Source organism: Phocoena sinus, chromosome 5 (genome assembly GCF_008692025.1).
Source record: "Phocoena sinus isolate mPhoSin1 chromosome 5, mPhoSin1.pri, whole genome shotgun sequence".
Lineage (NCBI taxonomy): Eukaryota > Metazoa > Chordata > Mammalia > Artiodactyla > Phocoenidae > Phocoena > Phocoena sinus.
In genome coordinates, this window is record NC_045767.1 from 92227221 (window position 1) to 92245080 (window position 17860).

Below are 17860 nucleotides of genomic sequence, written 5' to 3' on the forward strand. Positions count from 1 at the left end.
CGTATACTTAGTTGTAATGAAAATTAATTTTGTACATTGATAAAAACTTGGTGACAGAATGCATGGCACCGCTTAAGTTTGAAGGATGACCCCATAATTTATTCTTTAAATTAGCTAGACATATGAAACGGAGGGGAGGGTTCCAGATGAGAGGAATGGCATCTTAGGGGTAGGTATGACAAGACATGCTTGGTAAATGCTAACTAAACCAATCTGACAAGAGGGTAGGGTCCACACTGAGGCGGAGTGAGAGTTAAGGCTACAAAAGGAGGTCGCAGAGCCAGATTCTGGAGGGTTCTGAGCATCGGGTGAGGCGTAAGGGGACACTGAAGGCATTGCATAAGGAGATGAGATGGCAAAAGCTGTTTGAAGATGAAGGTTAATGAAGCAGACGTGAAACAAATTGGAAAGTCAAAAGGCTGAAGGCAAGGAGACCAATAATGAGGTCATTTACTAATTCAGGCTTAAATTTTAAAGGCTTATAAATACGTCACAATTTATAATCAAATGTATATAGTTGCACAGGTACAACAGAAAGGGACCCAGTTGAGAGAAGGAGTGAAGGAAAGCAACTGTTTCTAAATTGTCCACCCACAGCGGGTGCCTTTTTCTAATTCCAGCAAAGAAACTGTATGTGCCAGCAAGAAGCTTGTTTTCAATTAAAACACAAACACACACACAAAGACATACACACACAGAGAAGTGTTTGCACCAGGTAGGTAGCAGTGGAATGGGAAAAAGACAAATAGGAGAAACACTTAAACTGGCATTAATAACAACTGTTCCATAGCAATACGGTAAAGACATACAAATTAGAATATTAAAATATAAGATAGATGACACTATCTCAATCATGGTTTAATAAACTTCATTTAATTCAAAACGAACTCCATTTAATTCAAAAAAGTCATCTAGGTTTTAAAATATTCTTAATAATATTACTGAATCTATAAAATTTCTACCATCTCTAACTTGCAGGGCTTGTAAACATAGGAAAACATAGCTGACCATAAAACCAAGTGGAGAGAAAGTTTATTCCTTCTTTGGGAATTCAGAAACCCTCAGGAGCTTCCAGAGGCGCAGGTGATTGGTGGGGTAATCAACAATTTCCATATAGTACCATGAAGAAAGAATTGGGCATTTTATTCTCTCAGGTCATTTTAATGCTCTAATTTTGTAATTTATTCTTTCTTTTACAAATGTAGGAACACATTCAAACACACACACACACACACACACACACACCCCAAACTTGTAAATACACCCCTTAGGGCTCTTTATGACATTGTTTTCATATGTGACCTTTGCAAACAGCTTACTCAACCAAAATTAGATCAGAAGGAAATTTGAAGGATGTTCCATCTTTTATTCTTTTAAATTAGCTAGGAACTAACTCTTCCATATTTATGACCACTCACTGAAAATACATGATTCTTCTACTGGGAAAATAAGGTTGCCTTGAGCAGAGTTGCAGGAAATCTGATTTGAAAATCCAAGTTAATAATCTCCACAAGTCTAATAGGGCAATGTTGTAAATGAAACAGAAGTTAATAGGTACAGCAAAAGAATGACCTCTGTGGATTCCAATTAGAAGAAACATATCAAGGAGGAGAAGTGGGGGCTCAGGCCATAGACTGATATGGGTGGTAGTTACAACGCATGTCATGAATAAAAAGCAAAATTAAAAACTGAATAGAAGCAAAGCATCTTTCTCTTGCTTATTCTCTAAGACCTTAATTACCTGAAGTATGGGTGTTGTTGAAGGTTTAAATAATTCTTGAAAGAAACTCAAAGCGTTAAGATCGGCTAGAACATGAGTGTTCAAGATCTATGGATTCAGATATCAGCTCTGTCACTTACTGGTTCAATGATTCGGCCAAGTTACTTACTGTCTTTGCATCTCCAAGTCTATTATCTGAAAAATGGGTGGGTCTAATAATAGCTGACCTGTAGGATATGTGAAAATGCTGAATACAGACTTGCTTGCATAGTAGGTGCTCGACTGTTCCATCTCTCCTCTCCTGCCCCTTCCTCCTTTGGAGATGAGAAGAACCTTGGAGAGTACCAGTGTGTTCTGAAATGTGAACACATTGGACATTCCTCCAGGAGTAAAGGGTAAATTTTGCCTGTCTAACTGCTGTCTGTTGGTATAGCTCCCTCCTTACCAACAACAGGAATTTGATGGCGCCAGGAAGCAGTGTGGCATGGGGCACAATGTGGAAGACTGTGGGCTCTCAGGCCATCCTACTGGGTTTGAATCCTGTCTCTGCCACCCACCGGCTGCCTGACCTTGGAAATGTTGCTTAATCTTTCTCTGCTTAAGTTTCCTTTGCTGCAGAATGGAGGTTAATAAAAACATTTTCTCTTGAGGTTGTGAGAATTAAATTCAATTAAATTAGGTTGTGACCTAATCCAGGAAGGAATTTAAAACAGCGCTTTATACACAGCAACCATTCACTTGAAGGTAAGGCCGTTATACTGAGATTTCAGCCCCAGGAAACAGAGAGATTCAGATTGGTTTTTCACAATGGAGGAGTCCACTTCCACTATGAAGGAATTTCCGTGAAGATTCCTTCAGAAATGACAGCTCATTGACTGGAAAAGGCCCGCAGTGGCAGCAGTGGAATCAGCACAGACGCAATTCATCCATGAAAGTGGATTAATTTTAGAGCCCGCTGTGTGCCAGACCTTGTAACGGTATCGCAGCTCCTGACTCCTCATTATTTGGAGAATTCCCACCCAGAGACTCTTGTAGCGTGTTTGATCTTATTTATATATTCACGATAGATATTTTCTTTACTGTGGACTTAACGTAAAATGAGCTCCTTCCTCTAATAAAGGTGCCAGCTTTATACGAGGTAGGTAAATCGTAACAAAGGAATAATCACACTTCTCTGACTGTGTTTCCCTGTTGGAATCAATCCTGAGTGGCTATTCATAGGGCTCTTTAAGAGCTGAATTTCAGGGAACGCTAACGTTTGATTTCATCAGCCAGAGCTCCTCCAGATTAGTAGAAGATGCCAAGTGCCAAAAGCGTCGCCTTTGTTTTCCCACCACATTCTCTCCAGGGAAGATGGGGGAGGCGCCACAAACGTGGAGGTTGATGAGATGACAGAGCATGTACTCTTTAAAGCCAATGAGAGCCCCCAAAATTAGCAAAGGAAGGCCATTTTCATCAGACTAATAGAAAGAAAGGGGCTCAGGGCTCCCTGTGAAGACTGGTGTGGCCAGGCTGGGCCCTCAGCGAAGGGCCATGTGACTGCCGCCCTCACTCCTCACTTTTTCAGTCCTGGCAGACACGGAAGAGCCTGTCTCTCTCCTGCCTGTGCTTCCGGCATGTTTCTGTTCTCTTTATCATCCTCCTCAACCTCCCATAAGGTAGGAAGGGAATATGTATTATTACTATTTGTGCCAGTTATAAAGCTATTAACTCTCAACTCCAAATTCATTTTGCTCTCTGCTCCACTACTGTGGCCGGGATTCTGAGAACCATTTTCTTCCTTTACTTGCTGTTCCTATAGGTTCTTACCAACAGGAGGCACTAGAGGGAGGCTGGAAGTCTAGGGAACAGGGGCCAATCTTGTTCCTCCCCGGTTTGCTTGCTATTGGTCAGTGCCCTAGCAATGGCCTTTTGCCCCGGCAAGGCAGTTGGTCCCAGGCTCCAGCATCTTTTTTTTTGGAGTATAATTGCTTTACAAGGTTGTATTAGTTTCCGCTGTACAACGAAGTGAGTCAACTATATGGATACATATATCCCCTCCCTCTTGGACACACTACAATGTGTACAACAGCTAGCTAGTGGGAGCGTGCTGTATAGCACAGGGAGCTAAGCTCAGTGCTCTGTGTTGACCTAGATGGGTGGCATGGGGAACAGGGGTGGGAGGGAGGTCCAGTGTCTTTTATTGGCTTCCTCAGAACCATCTCACCTTGTCCCCCCTCAGCAGTTCCATGGGACCTCTCCTCCCAGTTTCTAGGTTCTTATCACCATAATCTCTTCCTTTGTTTCACCCAGGGCTGGGGGTGGGAGTGCTTCCTGCCATTATTATCTCTGTGATACCCTAGTGTCCCCTTTTTGCTTTCCAGTTTCCAACAGTTATTTAACCATTTTCTTATGTTAAATTCTCTCTGTTGAAATATCTACTGAGGTGCTTTCTCTGATTGATCTACTATGTCTGCTATAAAAGATTTGAGAAAATGGAGGCAACAATATGAACTAAGTGAAATAATCCATTCTGTCCCTCTCCGTAGCCCTATCTATGCCATCTTTTCTCCCAGCAAAAGTGTTAATTTCCAATTAAGGTGTCAATTAATAATGGCTTAAAATGTAAAACTCTCAAGTTTTGTACATTTTTCAAAGGCTTTCAATAGTTATGGGTTTGGGGGTTTTTTGTGGGGGTTTTTTGGTGGTGCGGGGTGGGGAGTTTGTTGGGGTTTTTTGTTTGTTTTTTTGGCTGCACTGCAAAGTATGCGGGATCTTAGTTCCCTGACCTGGAATAGGACCTGTGCCCTCTGCAGTGGAAGCATGGAGTCCTAACCACTAGACAGCCAGGGAAGTCCCAATAGTTATGCTTTAAATTGTATATAAATGTTTAGTTGATTTGTGGATGTTTGGCACTGAGCTGGACACTCAAGGAGAGAAGGATGGTATGAAATAATATCCCTACCTTCAAGAAACTGTAGTTGAGAGAGGAAGAGCCAATGTACAAATATTAATAAGAGAAACACATGAAACATAATATAATTATAAACTGAGTTGGATGGTGCAGACCAGAAATGCATTAGGAGGTGAAAAATAGAAAAGGTCATGAGGTCAAAGTAACCAGGACTTCACAGTAGATTATGAAGTGGATTTGGAAGCATTTAGATATGGGAAGAGAATGGGGAAAAACTGTCCAGATTGAGAAGCAGCATGAACAAAGGCATGGAAATGGAACATTAGATTTTGGTATGTATATCCATTGGTACCAATTAATATGAGTTTGCCATTAGATTCTCCTAGGTTGGCCACCTAAGTAGAACCCAGACTCCTGTGAACTTATAAATAGTTAAGCCACTTGGAATTCCAGCTGCCACTTAAAAGGAGCTTCAAACTCAAGTGTCACTCAACTGTGATCATTTAGAAGCATAGCTCATACATTTCTACCAACAGCTGGGGATTTGATATTTGGGATTAATGCCCTGATAATCCTATTGATTGACTCGGAGGTTTGTCCAAGAAGTTTCCATCCTTCAGGAATGACTCAGATGCAAATATCAAATGCAACTGCTCCTTGGAAAAATCCTCAGGAGTCAATAGTAGGCTGTTTAATTAGAATGAAATCTCTAGACTCAAATCTATTTCAAACAAAATACAAGTTGTATCATTTTGCAAAGTTACATAAGGAATCGAGTAGATTACGCAACAACCCTCACCGAGCTCTTTCATAAATCAGTGAATTCAAGTGGGAGAATTCTTTAAATTATAAGGAAGAAGATAATAATAGAATTAAATCCTGACCTTTCCCATAAAAGCAACCATCCTCTTCCTCGCCCCCATCCTTCTCTAATTTACAGTAATGTAGTCCATATGGAAGAAGTCAGTGTGTGTTTGGGAACCAAGTCCTACACTTTCTTTTCCATCACAAAAGCCAGTTGTTCTTCAGAACCATCCGTCGGGATCATTTTACATTCCGCAGCATTAAAAAGGAGGCCTGAGCTCAGACCTCCTTCCGAAAAGTTAAGTTGTCAGTTGTTAGGCAGAAAATCAATTAGAAATGCATTTGGGACAATGGCTTGCTGCCTGGAATTACACCAGGCTGGAAAAAAGTCAGCCCAGTGGCAGGAAAATACTAATGGTTGGAGATACCCATTCTGTCTTAGACAAGGTGGATCGATTTATTTAGACACATTTGCTGAACGGAAATATGCTGGTACCAAGTCTCAGATTTACATATAATTATAGCAGAACACTTGCAAAATGTTCTCAGAAGGATCAAGATACTCTATTGCTCCAACATGTGCCCGGAACTTCAAAATTGTTATAGATTTCTTTGGCTAACTCACCTTGCTATCCCTAGGTCTTGCAGTAGGTACAGAGACTTTGCCAGAGTTTGGGTAATTTATCATACTTTTGCAAATGCTCCTGGAAGACACATGGGTAGCTGGTATTACCACAAGCTCCTCGTAGCCCCTTGCTGAGTGAGTGGGAGGCATCCAGAAATCCTGGGCCCTACTCTTCACACGTAGGTTAGTCTTATTCCAAAGTGATAGTAGAGTTGGCTAAAATCCAGTGCCGCTTGAATTAGCCCTTGGTCTCCTAAGAATGATAATATTTAAAATAATAGCTAACATGATTTTAGCATTTAGTATGACTCCATCGCAGTGCTAAGCACTTTACATGCTCCTGTAACCCTCCCACCAATCTTAAGAGGTAGGGTCTCTTATTTTCATTTTACAGTCAGGGAAACAGAAGCTTAGAGAGGATGAGTCATTTATTCAAGGTCACTTGGCTGATGGGAGGGACTAGAAATCAAGGTCAAGCTGAATGATCCCTGCTCACCTTCCATACATAGTTAAATACCTACGCACAGAAGAAAACTCTTCTAAATCACGGACGACTGCCTCAACCCCACACCAAGTACCTTCCGAATGTTTCTGTGCCAACAGAATCAAGAAATCTGGAGAACTTGGCACTAGCACGCTCAGAGTCCTCCTGGGAAGGAGTAGTGATGTCTTCATGTTTGCCCTCTTAAGTATGAAGGCCAGTAAATTATCAACCACCGTGATTATACGCTTGGAAAGTTTGAAGCCAGCGCTCACAGTCTGAGCCTTCTCCACCCATCACTAAACAACTTAGCTGGCCCTGTGTTTAGAGGTATACCTTTCTATAGTTCTCCACCCATCTCCTCTTCATTGTCCCATGCTTTTGCCAGGACCTCTGGAATTTATCAAACACGAGTGTGCTTGTTTGGGTAATTGTTTTTTTTTACCAAACCAATGTGACTACTTAGAGTAACTGCTTTAAACGCTATGATTAAAATCTCCAAAGACTTTCCAGCATTTATTTCTATTACAATACGCCTGCGGGGAGAAGAGGTATTTCCATTTTACGGATGCAAAGACTGAGGCACAGAAAAGTTACAAAACTAAAATTTTCTAACACTTGGCTAAGTACACTGCTGGAATTAATGAAATAGAAAATGACTGGAATATCCAGGTATGCTGCCCAGGTCTCTGAACTCTGGTTCAATGCTCCTTGCTGCAGGGCAGACAGTTTATAGCCTTGAATGTTTAATTGTTTCTTCCTAAACTTCACTCTTGCACTCTCCCAGTTAACTCACAATCCAGTTTTTCTTCTAGTCTAGGTTTTCAGTGCAGCAACCATATTTCCCAGCATTGAACTATGCACGGGCTTGTCTGGGATAAACGTGAGGTCACTTCCCTTCTTTAAAAAAGTTTGCTGAGTAGTGCAGTAAAGCAGTTACATGCGCAGATACTGGAGGCAAAGTGCTTAGGTTCAAATTCCAGTTTCAAGCATGTGCGTGTCCTTGAGTAAATTGATTGATAACTTGGTGCCCCATTTATCCCAACTACAAAATGCAAATAATAATGGTACCTAATTCATAGTCATTGCAGAAATTAAGTGAATTCAAGCGAGGCCTCTAAACGGTTCCTAAAACACATTAAATGTTTGCTGTTTTTACTATTCCAAACAATCCTCCTCCCTCGATCTCAGAGGAATGACTCTTTTGTGCTGAGACATTCTTATTCCCTATCAGTCTCCTTCAGAAGGTTCTAAGCAAATAAAACTCATCATCCAGTACTTCTTCCTCTCCTCTCCTCCTCGGAACAACACTCATATCTGACAGTATGATGTCAGATCCTATCTTAGTCCCTTACGCAGGCTGTAGTTGTAGCAGTTTTTCTCTTAAAAAGTCAGACCTTCCTCTAGACAGAAATAGTTCTATATTTCTAGAAATAACCCTCATAATAGGTAACACTGGTTAGTCAAATCACAAGCCAAATCTGTCTTTTTTTTTTTAATTATATACTTTAGGCTGAGTTGGGTCTTCTTTGCTGTGCACGGGCTTTCTCTAGTTTGTGAGCGTAGATACTGTAGCAGCCCTGGTCCCCCTCCCTTGGGACTGTATATCAATCACAAATAACATAAATGGCTTAATCCACTGTAATTTGGGGTCTCCTTTACATAAACTTAATCCACCTCCTAACTAATACACTCATCTATTCTGCATTCTTTTTCAAGGAATTTACTTCTGTCCTGATTTTAGATTTAACCTGATGCAAGAGTTGTCAAAATCCTTCGATTCTAATCCTTTTTTGTTTTCCTTTTTAAAGCGTATGCTCAGGAATTCCCTGATGGCCTAGTGGTTAGGTTTCCGGGCTTTCGCTGCTGTGGCCTGGTCGAGAAACTGAGATCCCGAAAGCCACACGGCCAAATAAATAAATAAATGAACTGCACCGCTCACTAGTAAATAAGTTTCACCTTAAGGCTATATTTTGTTACTTTGTATAAAAGTAGTGACCTCATCGCCAAAAAATAATTTTTCCCCAGATGTTCCATATTAATTTGATGTAGGACTTTGGACTTACCTGGCATCCATGTTCTTGATTTCCATATAGTTTATCTATGCCAGAATCCCACATTTCTGAATGATAATGATGCATATTATGTCTGCTTTCTAATCTTATTTATTCCTTCCGTAATTTAAATGACAAGACTACTTAGGGATAAAATCTAGGTTTGGAGAACCAAAGAGGTATTTATGTACATTTTCCATGTGTTGTATAGCTTATTTCAACAATAACAAATTTCATTTGAACATCTGGTATACACTATACATCTTTAAATATCCTGGTGGGCATTTTAGTTCACTATTGTTAATGTTTTATTTATAATTTCCCTTTAAGAGATAAATTTGCTCAAATATATCTATATGAGATTTACTGTAGGTATCCATGTGGGTTTTTTGAGTTGCTACTTCAACAATTCAGGGTGTTTTTTTTTTTTTCCTAATTATCATTCAGTTTATTAAAGTAGCCAAATCAAAAACATAGTTTTCCTTAAGCTTTTAATTTCAATTTATAAGTTTTATTCCATTTATAAATGGATGGATCTTAAGGATATTATGCTCAGGGAAATAAGTCAAAGAAAGACAAATACGCTATGATCTCATTTACACGTGGAATCTAAAAAACCTGAACTCACAGAAACAGAGAACGGATTGGTAGCTGTCAGAGGCAGGGGTGAATGGTGGGCAAATGGGGGAAGGTGGTCAAAAGGTATAAACTCCCATTTACACGATAAATAAAGTCTGGGGATGTAATGAACAGCATGAGTGACTATAGCCAACAATATTGTATATTCGAAAGTTGCCAAGAAGATAGATCTTAAACGTTCTCATTACAAGAAGAAAAAAATGTAGCTATGTGAGTTGATGGATGCTAACTAAACAGGTTGTGGTGACTATTTTGCAATACATACATGTATCAAATCATTACGTAGTAGACCTTTGATATAATGTTATAGGTCAATTATATCTCGATAAAACTAGAAAAAATAAATTAAAAAATAAAATAATTTCAACAATTACTCCCAAGGAGTCAAATCAAATATTTGATTAATCTTTGATTGGCTCAGTTTGTTTGGTTTCTGTTATAAACTTAAGATCTTTTAAAGATTTTTTTACTACATTTACATATTTTATATGACCACATATTTTAAAAGCACCTTTTGTATGCCACCATGAGGAAAACCTTCCCAAGCACTTAAAAATTCAACTAAATTCAATATAAGAAATTTAAAATATAGTGAATTCTAAGCTCTCTTAAATAGTAATATTTACAAACTTAGTAAAATATTTTATGCATTTAACTTGAAAATCGTGTCTAAATTAGCTACCGAATTACATTTTTTAAATGAGAATCACAAGGCTGATGTGTTTACAATATATTCAATTTTCTTTAAATCCAAATGTGCACCTATTGTAGCACTTAATTAACAGAAAAAATACTAATATTATGATTTTGAATTAAGTCATTATCTCTAAGATTACTCTGTCCTTCCCTTGGGTGAAATGAATTTTGTATACACACTAAAGAAATAGAGTTTGTCATCTCAAGTGAATTTCAGTGACTGTCTTGGTGTAGTGAGGTTGCTTTTTGGCCAAAGGCTTTGGCCAGGACTGACTTTCCAAGCCACTGGTGAACAAGGGGAACCCTTTCATACAGCCTCTCTGCCGAGAGGGATTCCAAGCCAATGCCTCCAAATAGGTCAGCTTCATGGGCCCCTGAACAAGTAACACATTTTCTACTTCTTCAGTATGACTTGAGTCTGCAAATCCCCATCAAGATTGTTTCAGCACTTGATTAGATTTAACTAATCCATCTACTGCCTGGTTTCATTCTGAACACTTTTATATTTTGCTGTGGGCTCCCACCACAAATCTTATAGATATTTAAATAGCCTCTGATTGAATTCTGCATCTTTCTCATCTCTGTCTGACTCGACAGACTCCAGGCATCACACTAATGACAGTAAGGTGATGGGTGCCTCTGAACATTATTATTAGGTAGAGCTCATCTGTAACAAATATATGACTTCAAATTGTTTTTACATTTTTAAATCATTTTCATCCACAATTCACATTGTTAAACCTGATGTTTTTGTTGTTTTTAAACTTGAAGAGTACATTTTGTCCTATTTTTTTTAATCATTTGGTTTTTTATTATAAAAGCAATATAATCTTCCCCAGAGGCAGGAAACCCTGTCTTTAAAGCCTAAATTTGTCTCCTTTTATCCTTGGAATCTCTAGCCCAACATCCTATAAAACTGCATTACGTATGGCTTCAGAGCTGACACTCTTAAAACTGCCTCTCTCAGACCTTTATAGGGTAACTTAATTTTAAAATAATTTCAGACTTCGAGGGAAGTTGGTAAAATAATACAAAGACTTCCCACGTACAATACCAAGATTCCTTGAATACTATCATTTTATCACATTTGCTTTGTCATTTTCTTGTATCCATTGATATAAATTTATCTGCTGAAACACTTACAAGTAAGTTTTAGATGGGATATCCCTATACCTTTATTTTTATTTTTTTTTCCAGAGAAAATGTAATACAATTTATTTAAAACATGATAAGAAAGCCAAAATAACTTCTGGAAAAGGAAATTTCATATTTCCCCTCTAGCAACCAGTTCCAATTATTAAATCATTGTTGGAAACATAAGATCCTTTCTGCTTTCAACACAAATGCTGTGTACTATGTCATTTCATGACCAAAAAGGGATGTCTACCATTAAGCATTTAATAGTGGATTATTATAAGTAATCATACCGCAAAACACCTTCACAGTATGAAGCATGGGACACTTTGGAGGATGCTAACACACAAACTATTCTCTCACCCCAACTAGGACATGTAAGTTTAAGCTACAAGAAGAGAAAGGAAAATTAGGTCTCGTAAATCATGGAAAGTCATTTAGCCTCTCGTCCCTATATCTTTAAATACCTCAGTTGTATTTCCTAAAAATAAGGACATTCTCACACATAATCTTAGTGCAATTACCAAAATCAAGAAATTAACATTGATGCAATACCATTACCATTACTAATACCAATATCGTTATCTGATTATAAACAGATCTTGAGCAAAGTTTGCCAATTATCCCACTAATATGCTTTAAATGGTCCAGGAGTAAATCCAGGATCACCAGTTACAGTTGGTTGTTATGTCTCTTTGGTCTTCTTTAATCTAGAACAGTTCATTCTTTTTTGTCTTTCATAACTTTGATAGTTTGAAGAGTTCAAGCTAGTTATTTTGTAGCTGTTCCTTTGTTAGACCCAAGCGGTCTACGAGGGATTCCAACTCGCCCAAGAACCGCCAAGAGTCGAGAGCCGTTGCAACACGCAAGAGGTTTATTAGGAGCCGATGCACCGGGGTTCCCTGAACCTCACGCAGGAGGCCGATGGGGAACACCTAAAAGCGGAATCACATACTTTTTATAGGTTTATTTATTCATAGGGCGGGTATATTCTCACAATGATTGGGTAAATGTGGTGACTTTTGAATTCATTGGCTTAGGAACTTTTGTCCCACCTTCTGGCCGTTATAGTTGTCTGTTCATTGTGGCGGTTAGGGCGTATACCTGTTACGGGCAACTGGAAAATTACCCGCTGTCTGGCAAGTCCCCGTCAACTGAAAAACTCCAAGAATTGGTTTCGATAGGGAGAAGGAGTGGCGCACGATAGGGAGAAGAATTGGTTTCGATAGGGAGAAGGAGTGGCGCACGATAGGGAGAAGAATTGGTTTACGGGAACAAGTGAGGGGGTGGAAAGTCCCTAAAGGCCCCACACCTTAATATGGATTTGTCTGATTTCCCTCATGATTAGATTCAGGTTACGCATTTTTGTCAGGAATTTCATATACGTGTTTTTATGTCTTCACGAGGCACCAGATGTCCATGTGTCCCATTTCTAATGAGGTTAACTTTGATCACATGGTTACGATGAATCCTGTCAGGTTTCTCCACTGTGAAGACACAATTATTTTCTTTGAAATTAATAAGTATATCGTGAGGAGATACTTTGAAACTCTGTAAATATTTTGTTTTTCATCCAATGTTCACCCTCTGCTTTTAGGAGTCATTGGTGATTTTTGCCTGAAAAAATTATTATTGTAGTGGCTGCCAAAAAGTGGTTTTCTAACTCCATCAGTCTTTTTGACTTTATTCATTGGAATTCTATTGTAAGGAAGAGCATTTTCTTCTCCCCACTTTATTTACTTATTTATTGACTTATATCAGTATGGACTCAAGAATTTTTGTTTTATTCTCTGGGTTATACTCCATTACTGTCAAAAGTCCTTACGATGCTTGAATTGTCCCAGATTTGGCTAGTGGAAGCCCCTTCAAGCTGCCTCCTATGTCCTTCGCACAAGACCCCCTCTTTTGAACACCTCTCTGCATTTTGGCATAAGAAATTTTCCAAGTTTACATTGCACTTTTCCTGCTCCAGACCCAGAGTTAGCCACTTCTCAAAGGAGCCCTGGATTCTTTCAGTGGAGAATGATATTTAGAAGCCAAGACCTGGGTCCTGCACGCACTCATGTCTACTAAAGTGTTCTCTGAAGCCTCTTCGAGCACTCCTAACAATAACTATTTCAGCTGCCAGATGCGTTTGGAAAGTCCACAAGTTAATCACCCAACAGTCTCACCAAAGGCTTTAACCACACAGCAATAACTGCATCTCCTTCACACCAATCTGTCCCATTGGTGGGCAGCAGGGTTTTTCTCAGTCACTGGGCTTCCTAAGGACCATTCCCTCCTGGATTGTGTCATTTTTCCCAACCCTAAGGTCAAGATACAATGGAGGGGACTCCCATCTCTCCACCACATCCCCAAACTAGAATATCTACTCCCTCCCTGCCTTGAAATTTTCTTCAATACCTCCTCCCCTCCTCTCACTCATCCTCTTCTTCATACAAATTTCTTTCACTGGATTTTTATCCTGGAATTCTTAGAAGTGACTCTGCACAGAACTTGCTTCTTGGACTCTTTTTATAGATTCTGGAATTTGAAACTGGAGAAAAAAACACAGACATCAACTTTCTCTCCTCTTCTTCTCCATTCCTAAAATGCATCATGCATATCCCAGGGAACTGGGAAAGTAGAGAGAAACTCATCAGACCCTGAAGACTGTAAGACTTAAAAGTCTTGAGACCATTAGAGTTATATCATTTAAAACAGAGAGTAACTGCAAAAGAAAATGAAGTAAAATTGACTATATAATAAAAAAACAAATTAAAATGAAGAAAAGAGACTATCTAAAATGTACTAAACATAAGAAGGGATGTAAGTGGGCCTCCTACACAGAGAATATTTAAGGTTGAGGGTTGCCCGATGAATAATGTATGCAGAGATCACATTAAGGAGTTCAATTTTCTCTTCATAGGTCAGAGGCCAGGCTTTGGTCCATCACAGAAGAAGACTTTAGGGAATCATTCTGAGAATGGGGAGGGAAGAACGGTAGTGAAAGGATTTCTATGTAACCATGAGGTATCTTGTGGATCTGGAAGTAGAGAAACCGAGGAAGTTAGAAGGAACACTACATGGTGAGTTAACTTGGACATTACTAAATATCTCATTGGTAAAATATTTCTCCTCTCTCTATATGTATAGAAATAAATTTATATATATATACATATATATATAAAACTGTTTATCTTTGCCACAGAAAAGCATTTCACTTTAGAAAGATATGGGACTTCCCTGGCAGTCCAGTGGTTAAAGACTCTGTGTTTCCACTGCAGGGGGCACAGGTTTGACCCCTGGTCAGGGAACTAAGATCCCACATGCTGTGTGGTGCAGCCAAAAAAAAAAAAAAAAAAAAGAGAGAGAGATAACAGAGAAATAAATGAATGTATATGTTGTACTTTTAGGTTAAAAGATATCTTTTATATTATATATTATTTGTATATTTATGTAATAACTTCAGAAATAAGTCTATATCCTTTATGAGGATATACAAATAATATATAAAATAAAAGATATCTTTTAACCTTTTACTAGTTCTCCAGACAGGAGTTCAGCCCAATGTTCCACATGAATTTCACCTTCAGAAACCCAGTGTGCTCCTGAACTTTTACCCAAGCTGAAATTCTTGCTACTCTTCCAAGATAGAAGGAAAGTGAGAAATAGAATATATTCCCTCTTCCTCCCTAAGTCACAACTCTTCCTAGACCGTGGAAATGATATCCCATGTCCTCTATTCAAAGAAAAGAAAAACCCTAGGGTCTCCCCTCCCCAAACCCAGAGTCAAGAACAGAATTCATCCCTCCCCCCTGCTGTATCTGCCCTCACACTGTGCTCTACCCTCCACACTGTGGTCTACACTCTGTAGGTACCTGGGGCTGTTAACACAGTCTTATATCCAAGATGAGCTGTCAGGAAGATGTCCCTGGAGAGATGTTTCTCTTTGTGCTCTTCCATTTTTTCAGATGAAATGGTTGTTGTTGTTGATGAGCACGTTTCGGTCCTTTAATTTTATAAACCATGATAAGTGTTGTTTTAAGAAAAAGAAATGTCTCACTATGAAAATCCAGAGTAAAGGACTAGAGCACACTTGATTCTTGACCTTGAAGTTCCTCTGTGCATACACCACTAGTCTAATATTAAACCTCACCCTAATTAGAATCCCTACATGGATGGGGGAATCCTACTGCTCCCATTTAAGGGTAAAGCTAAAAGATAGAAATGTTGTAGATGAATATATCTCGTTAAGTTCTGATTATAAATTACTGTTTTATAACCTGAGAGCTCCTGTCTGTGATCCATAAAGGCAAGGTGTCAACTTTGTTCTACTCTTCAAAATGAGGAAAAGCTTTTTTTTTTAAGTTTTAGACAGTGGGAAGAACTTAGGTTAGCTAAATTTTTATTTTCTTTCACTGATCTTGAACTTACATTAGCCCCTTCATTATTCTATGTGTGGGCTCCACGAAAAGCCCATTTCTCTGTCCAAGGGTCAGGGGTCAGGCTTGGATATGTTACAGATGGGATTTATTCCGGGTACAGAAGCTCTTGTCTGTCACTCATTCTCCTTCCCACAGGAATGATGTCCCTGAGGGAGGATTCTCTTCCAAGGCCAGTGATGAAAGGATTAAAGCTGTACTCTACTTGGAAAGTCTGGAAAGGAGAGCTTTAGGACAGATAATACAAGGAGATTTAAACTGGATTTTTCATTATAAAACATTTGAAATAATAAATTTCCTCCCAGTGAAAACCAAAGGCACTTTTGTTGATGTTTTTACTCAATTACTGTCCTCATCTGAAGGACAAACAAACGAAAAAACAAGTCCTGACTTTTTGAGGTCAAAATGTCACAGCCCAGCCTCCACCCTCCCCAAGAGCTCCCACCAGCTAGAGAAAGTAGAGATTTCCTTGAATCCCTTCTTCCCTATTCTCCCCCCAAAACAGCAAGGGAAGGTTTACAATACTGTGCATGTCTTTCAAAAACAGATCCATAACATAAACATGGTCTATAAATGGTCCACTTCTTGTGATCCCTTTTCTGTCCAAGAACTGAGGTGATTCTCCAGTGAGGAAATAGGGAATGCTTTCTATCCCATAGTATACATCATTTCACCAAAATCCATAGGAATGGTGAGGATGGAGAAAGAAAATCATCCAAACTCCTCTATCATCACCCCATCTTTCCCACCACCCCCACTAACAAACTCCATTCTCAGTCTTTCCGAAATCAAGATTCCTCTCATCCACTTCTTGTTCCTGACGTTCTTTAACAAATTACTGAAGACAGGACACTTAGTGCAGATAATTTGGCATTATCCAACTAGCTAAAAGTCAAACTGTTAAAACACTGCTTTTCTGAATTAACCAGTATTGTATGCAAACTTTTCTTCATGATACCCCCAGGTAATAGGATAGAGTAAAGGAAGGGTTTATAGAAGGCCTAGGATTTGGATTGACAGATGGGGTAAAAAAATGGCTAAATTTTTAACAGCTTGGTTTTAGGCCAAACTAAAACGTCTCATGGGTTATGATAGCTTTGTCAAATGGCCATATAAACAATAGATTAATTACTTTTGTAGATTAGGGGACAGGCAGCATCAGGACAATTTCATTGCATTTTCCCTATCTTAAACCTAGAGGAAAAATCTCGGGACCAATCCCTGTGAGGGGGCAATACTACTATTCAGGCCCCAGTGGAATGGAAGTGGGTAACCTGACCCCTAAGAACATTTCAGACAGAAACAGCAGAAACAGGAGAGAACATCAAACCCAAAATAAACAACAAGTTTACCTAGGAAACATCCCAAAATTCATATTCAGAGATAAAGGGACCATTTCAAATATTTTTGAATGGAAGTTGGATTCTCACAGAATGTTTTAAAATTTCAAAGTTACATTCGTGTCATCACCATTTTACACTCAAACTCTCTCAGGTATCCCAATTCTTCAATCCTCTGGGTCTCCAGGCAGAAAAGACCTCATGGACACCTGGACAGAGCCCTCCACCCTCCCAGCCCCCATTCCCACCTTTTCCTGCTCCAGGCTGTTCTGGGAGGGGCTCTTCAGAGCCTTAAGTGGAGATCCTCAAGGATGTGTCAAGATCAACACACCAGGCCTTTTCATTTCAAAGTGCAAATTTATTCCCAGAAGTATAAACAACTGCCTTTTCAAACTAAACAAGTTCTAAAGGACATCTTGGTCTTGAAAAACACTAGGGAGGAAAGAAAGTGGGTGCCAAAGTAAGATTATTTTTAAAAGCCAGAAAAGGGAGTGGGGCAGGGCATCCAAAGAGAAGGTTATTTGACTCTCTGCGTTTAAGGAAGTTCCTATTCTAGAGAAAAGATGACACCAGCTGTCTTTTGTTCTATCCCTGGGAGGAAGGCATACAACATATACCCTGGCTAGAAATGGGGGTGATGCTTGGGTTGCCAGAGCTTCCTCTTGTCTCCCTCCCGGCAGGTCTGGGGCACTCACACTCATCCCTCTCTCCTCCAAGGTGGGGTCAGCCTGGAAACGTGAAATAGGAGAGAACGTCCACCTCAAAGAGATGAGCAGAATAACCTCAGAAACATGTCTACAAACCTGTACTAAGTGGGAAAGGGGCCATTTTGCATATTTAATAGTAGTAACAGAAAACACATTTATGTTTGTAAATCTCAACGATCCTCACCATGATTTTTGCTCAGTCAACCTGAAGAAGACCAAATTTGTGTCTCCTGAGTCCAAGGTCGGTCTTGGGTGCATCACAAAGGAAAGAAAACATGGATTGTCTCTGGGCATATATGGATCTCCTTCCCTGTAGAGGTTCTAATGGAGGGATTTGCTCCCA

General features: G+C 39.3%; 1 long non-coding RNA gene across 2 annotated transcripts in view; it reads right to left on the reverse strand.

The window, feature by feature from the left end:
• Positions 1-17860, reverse strand: part of LOC116754728 — a 130531-nt gene that overhangs the window by 9244 nt on the left and 103427 nt on the right. The window contains exon 1 of one of the 2 annotated variants that reach the window (XR_004350152.1): positions 17702-17833. The exons of the other annotated variant lie outside the window; for it this stretch is intronic. This is a non-coding gene — a long non-coding RNA (uncharacterized LOC116754728). Of the gene's footprint in view, positions 1-17701; positions 17834-17860 lie in introns of those variants that run through there. 2 annotated transcript variants of the gene reach the window in all.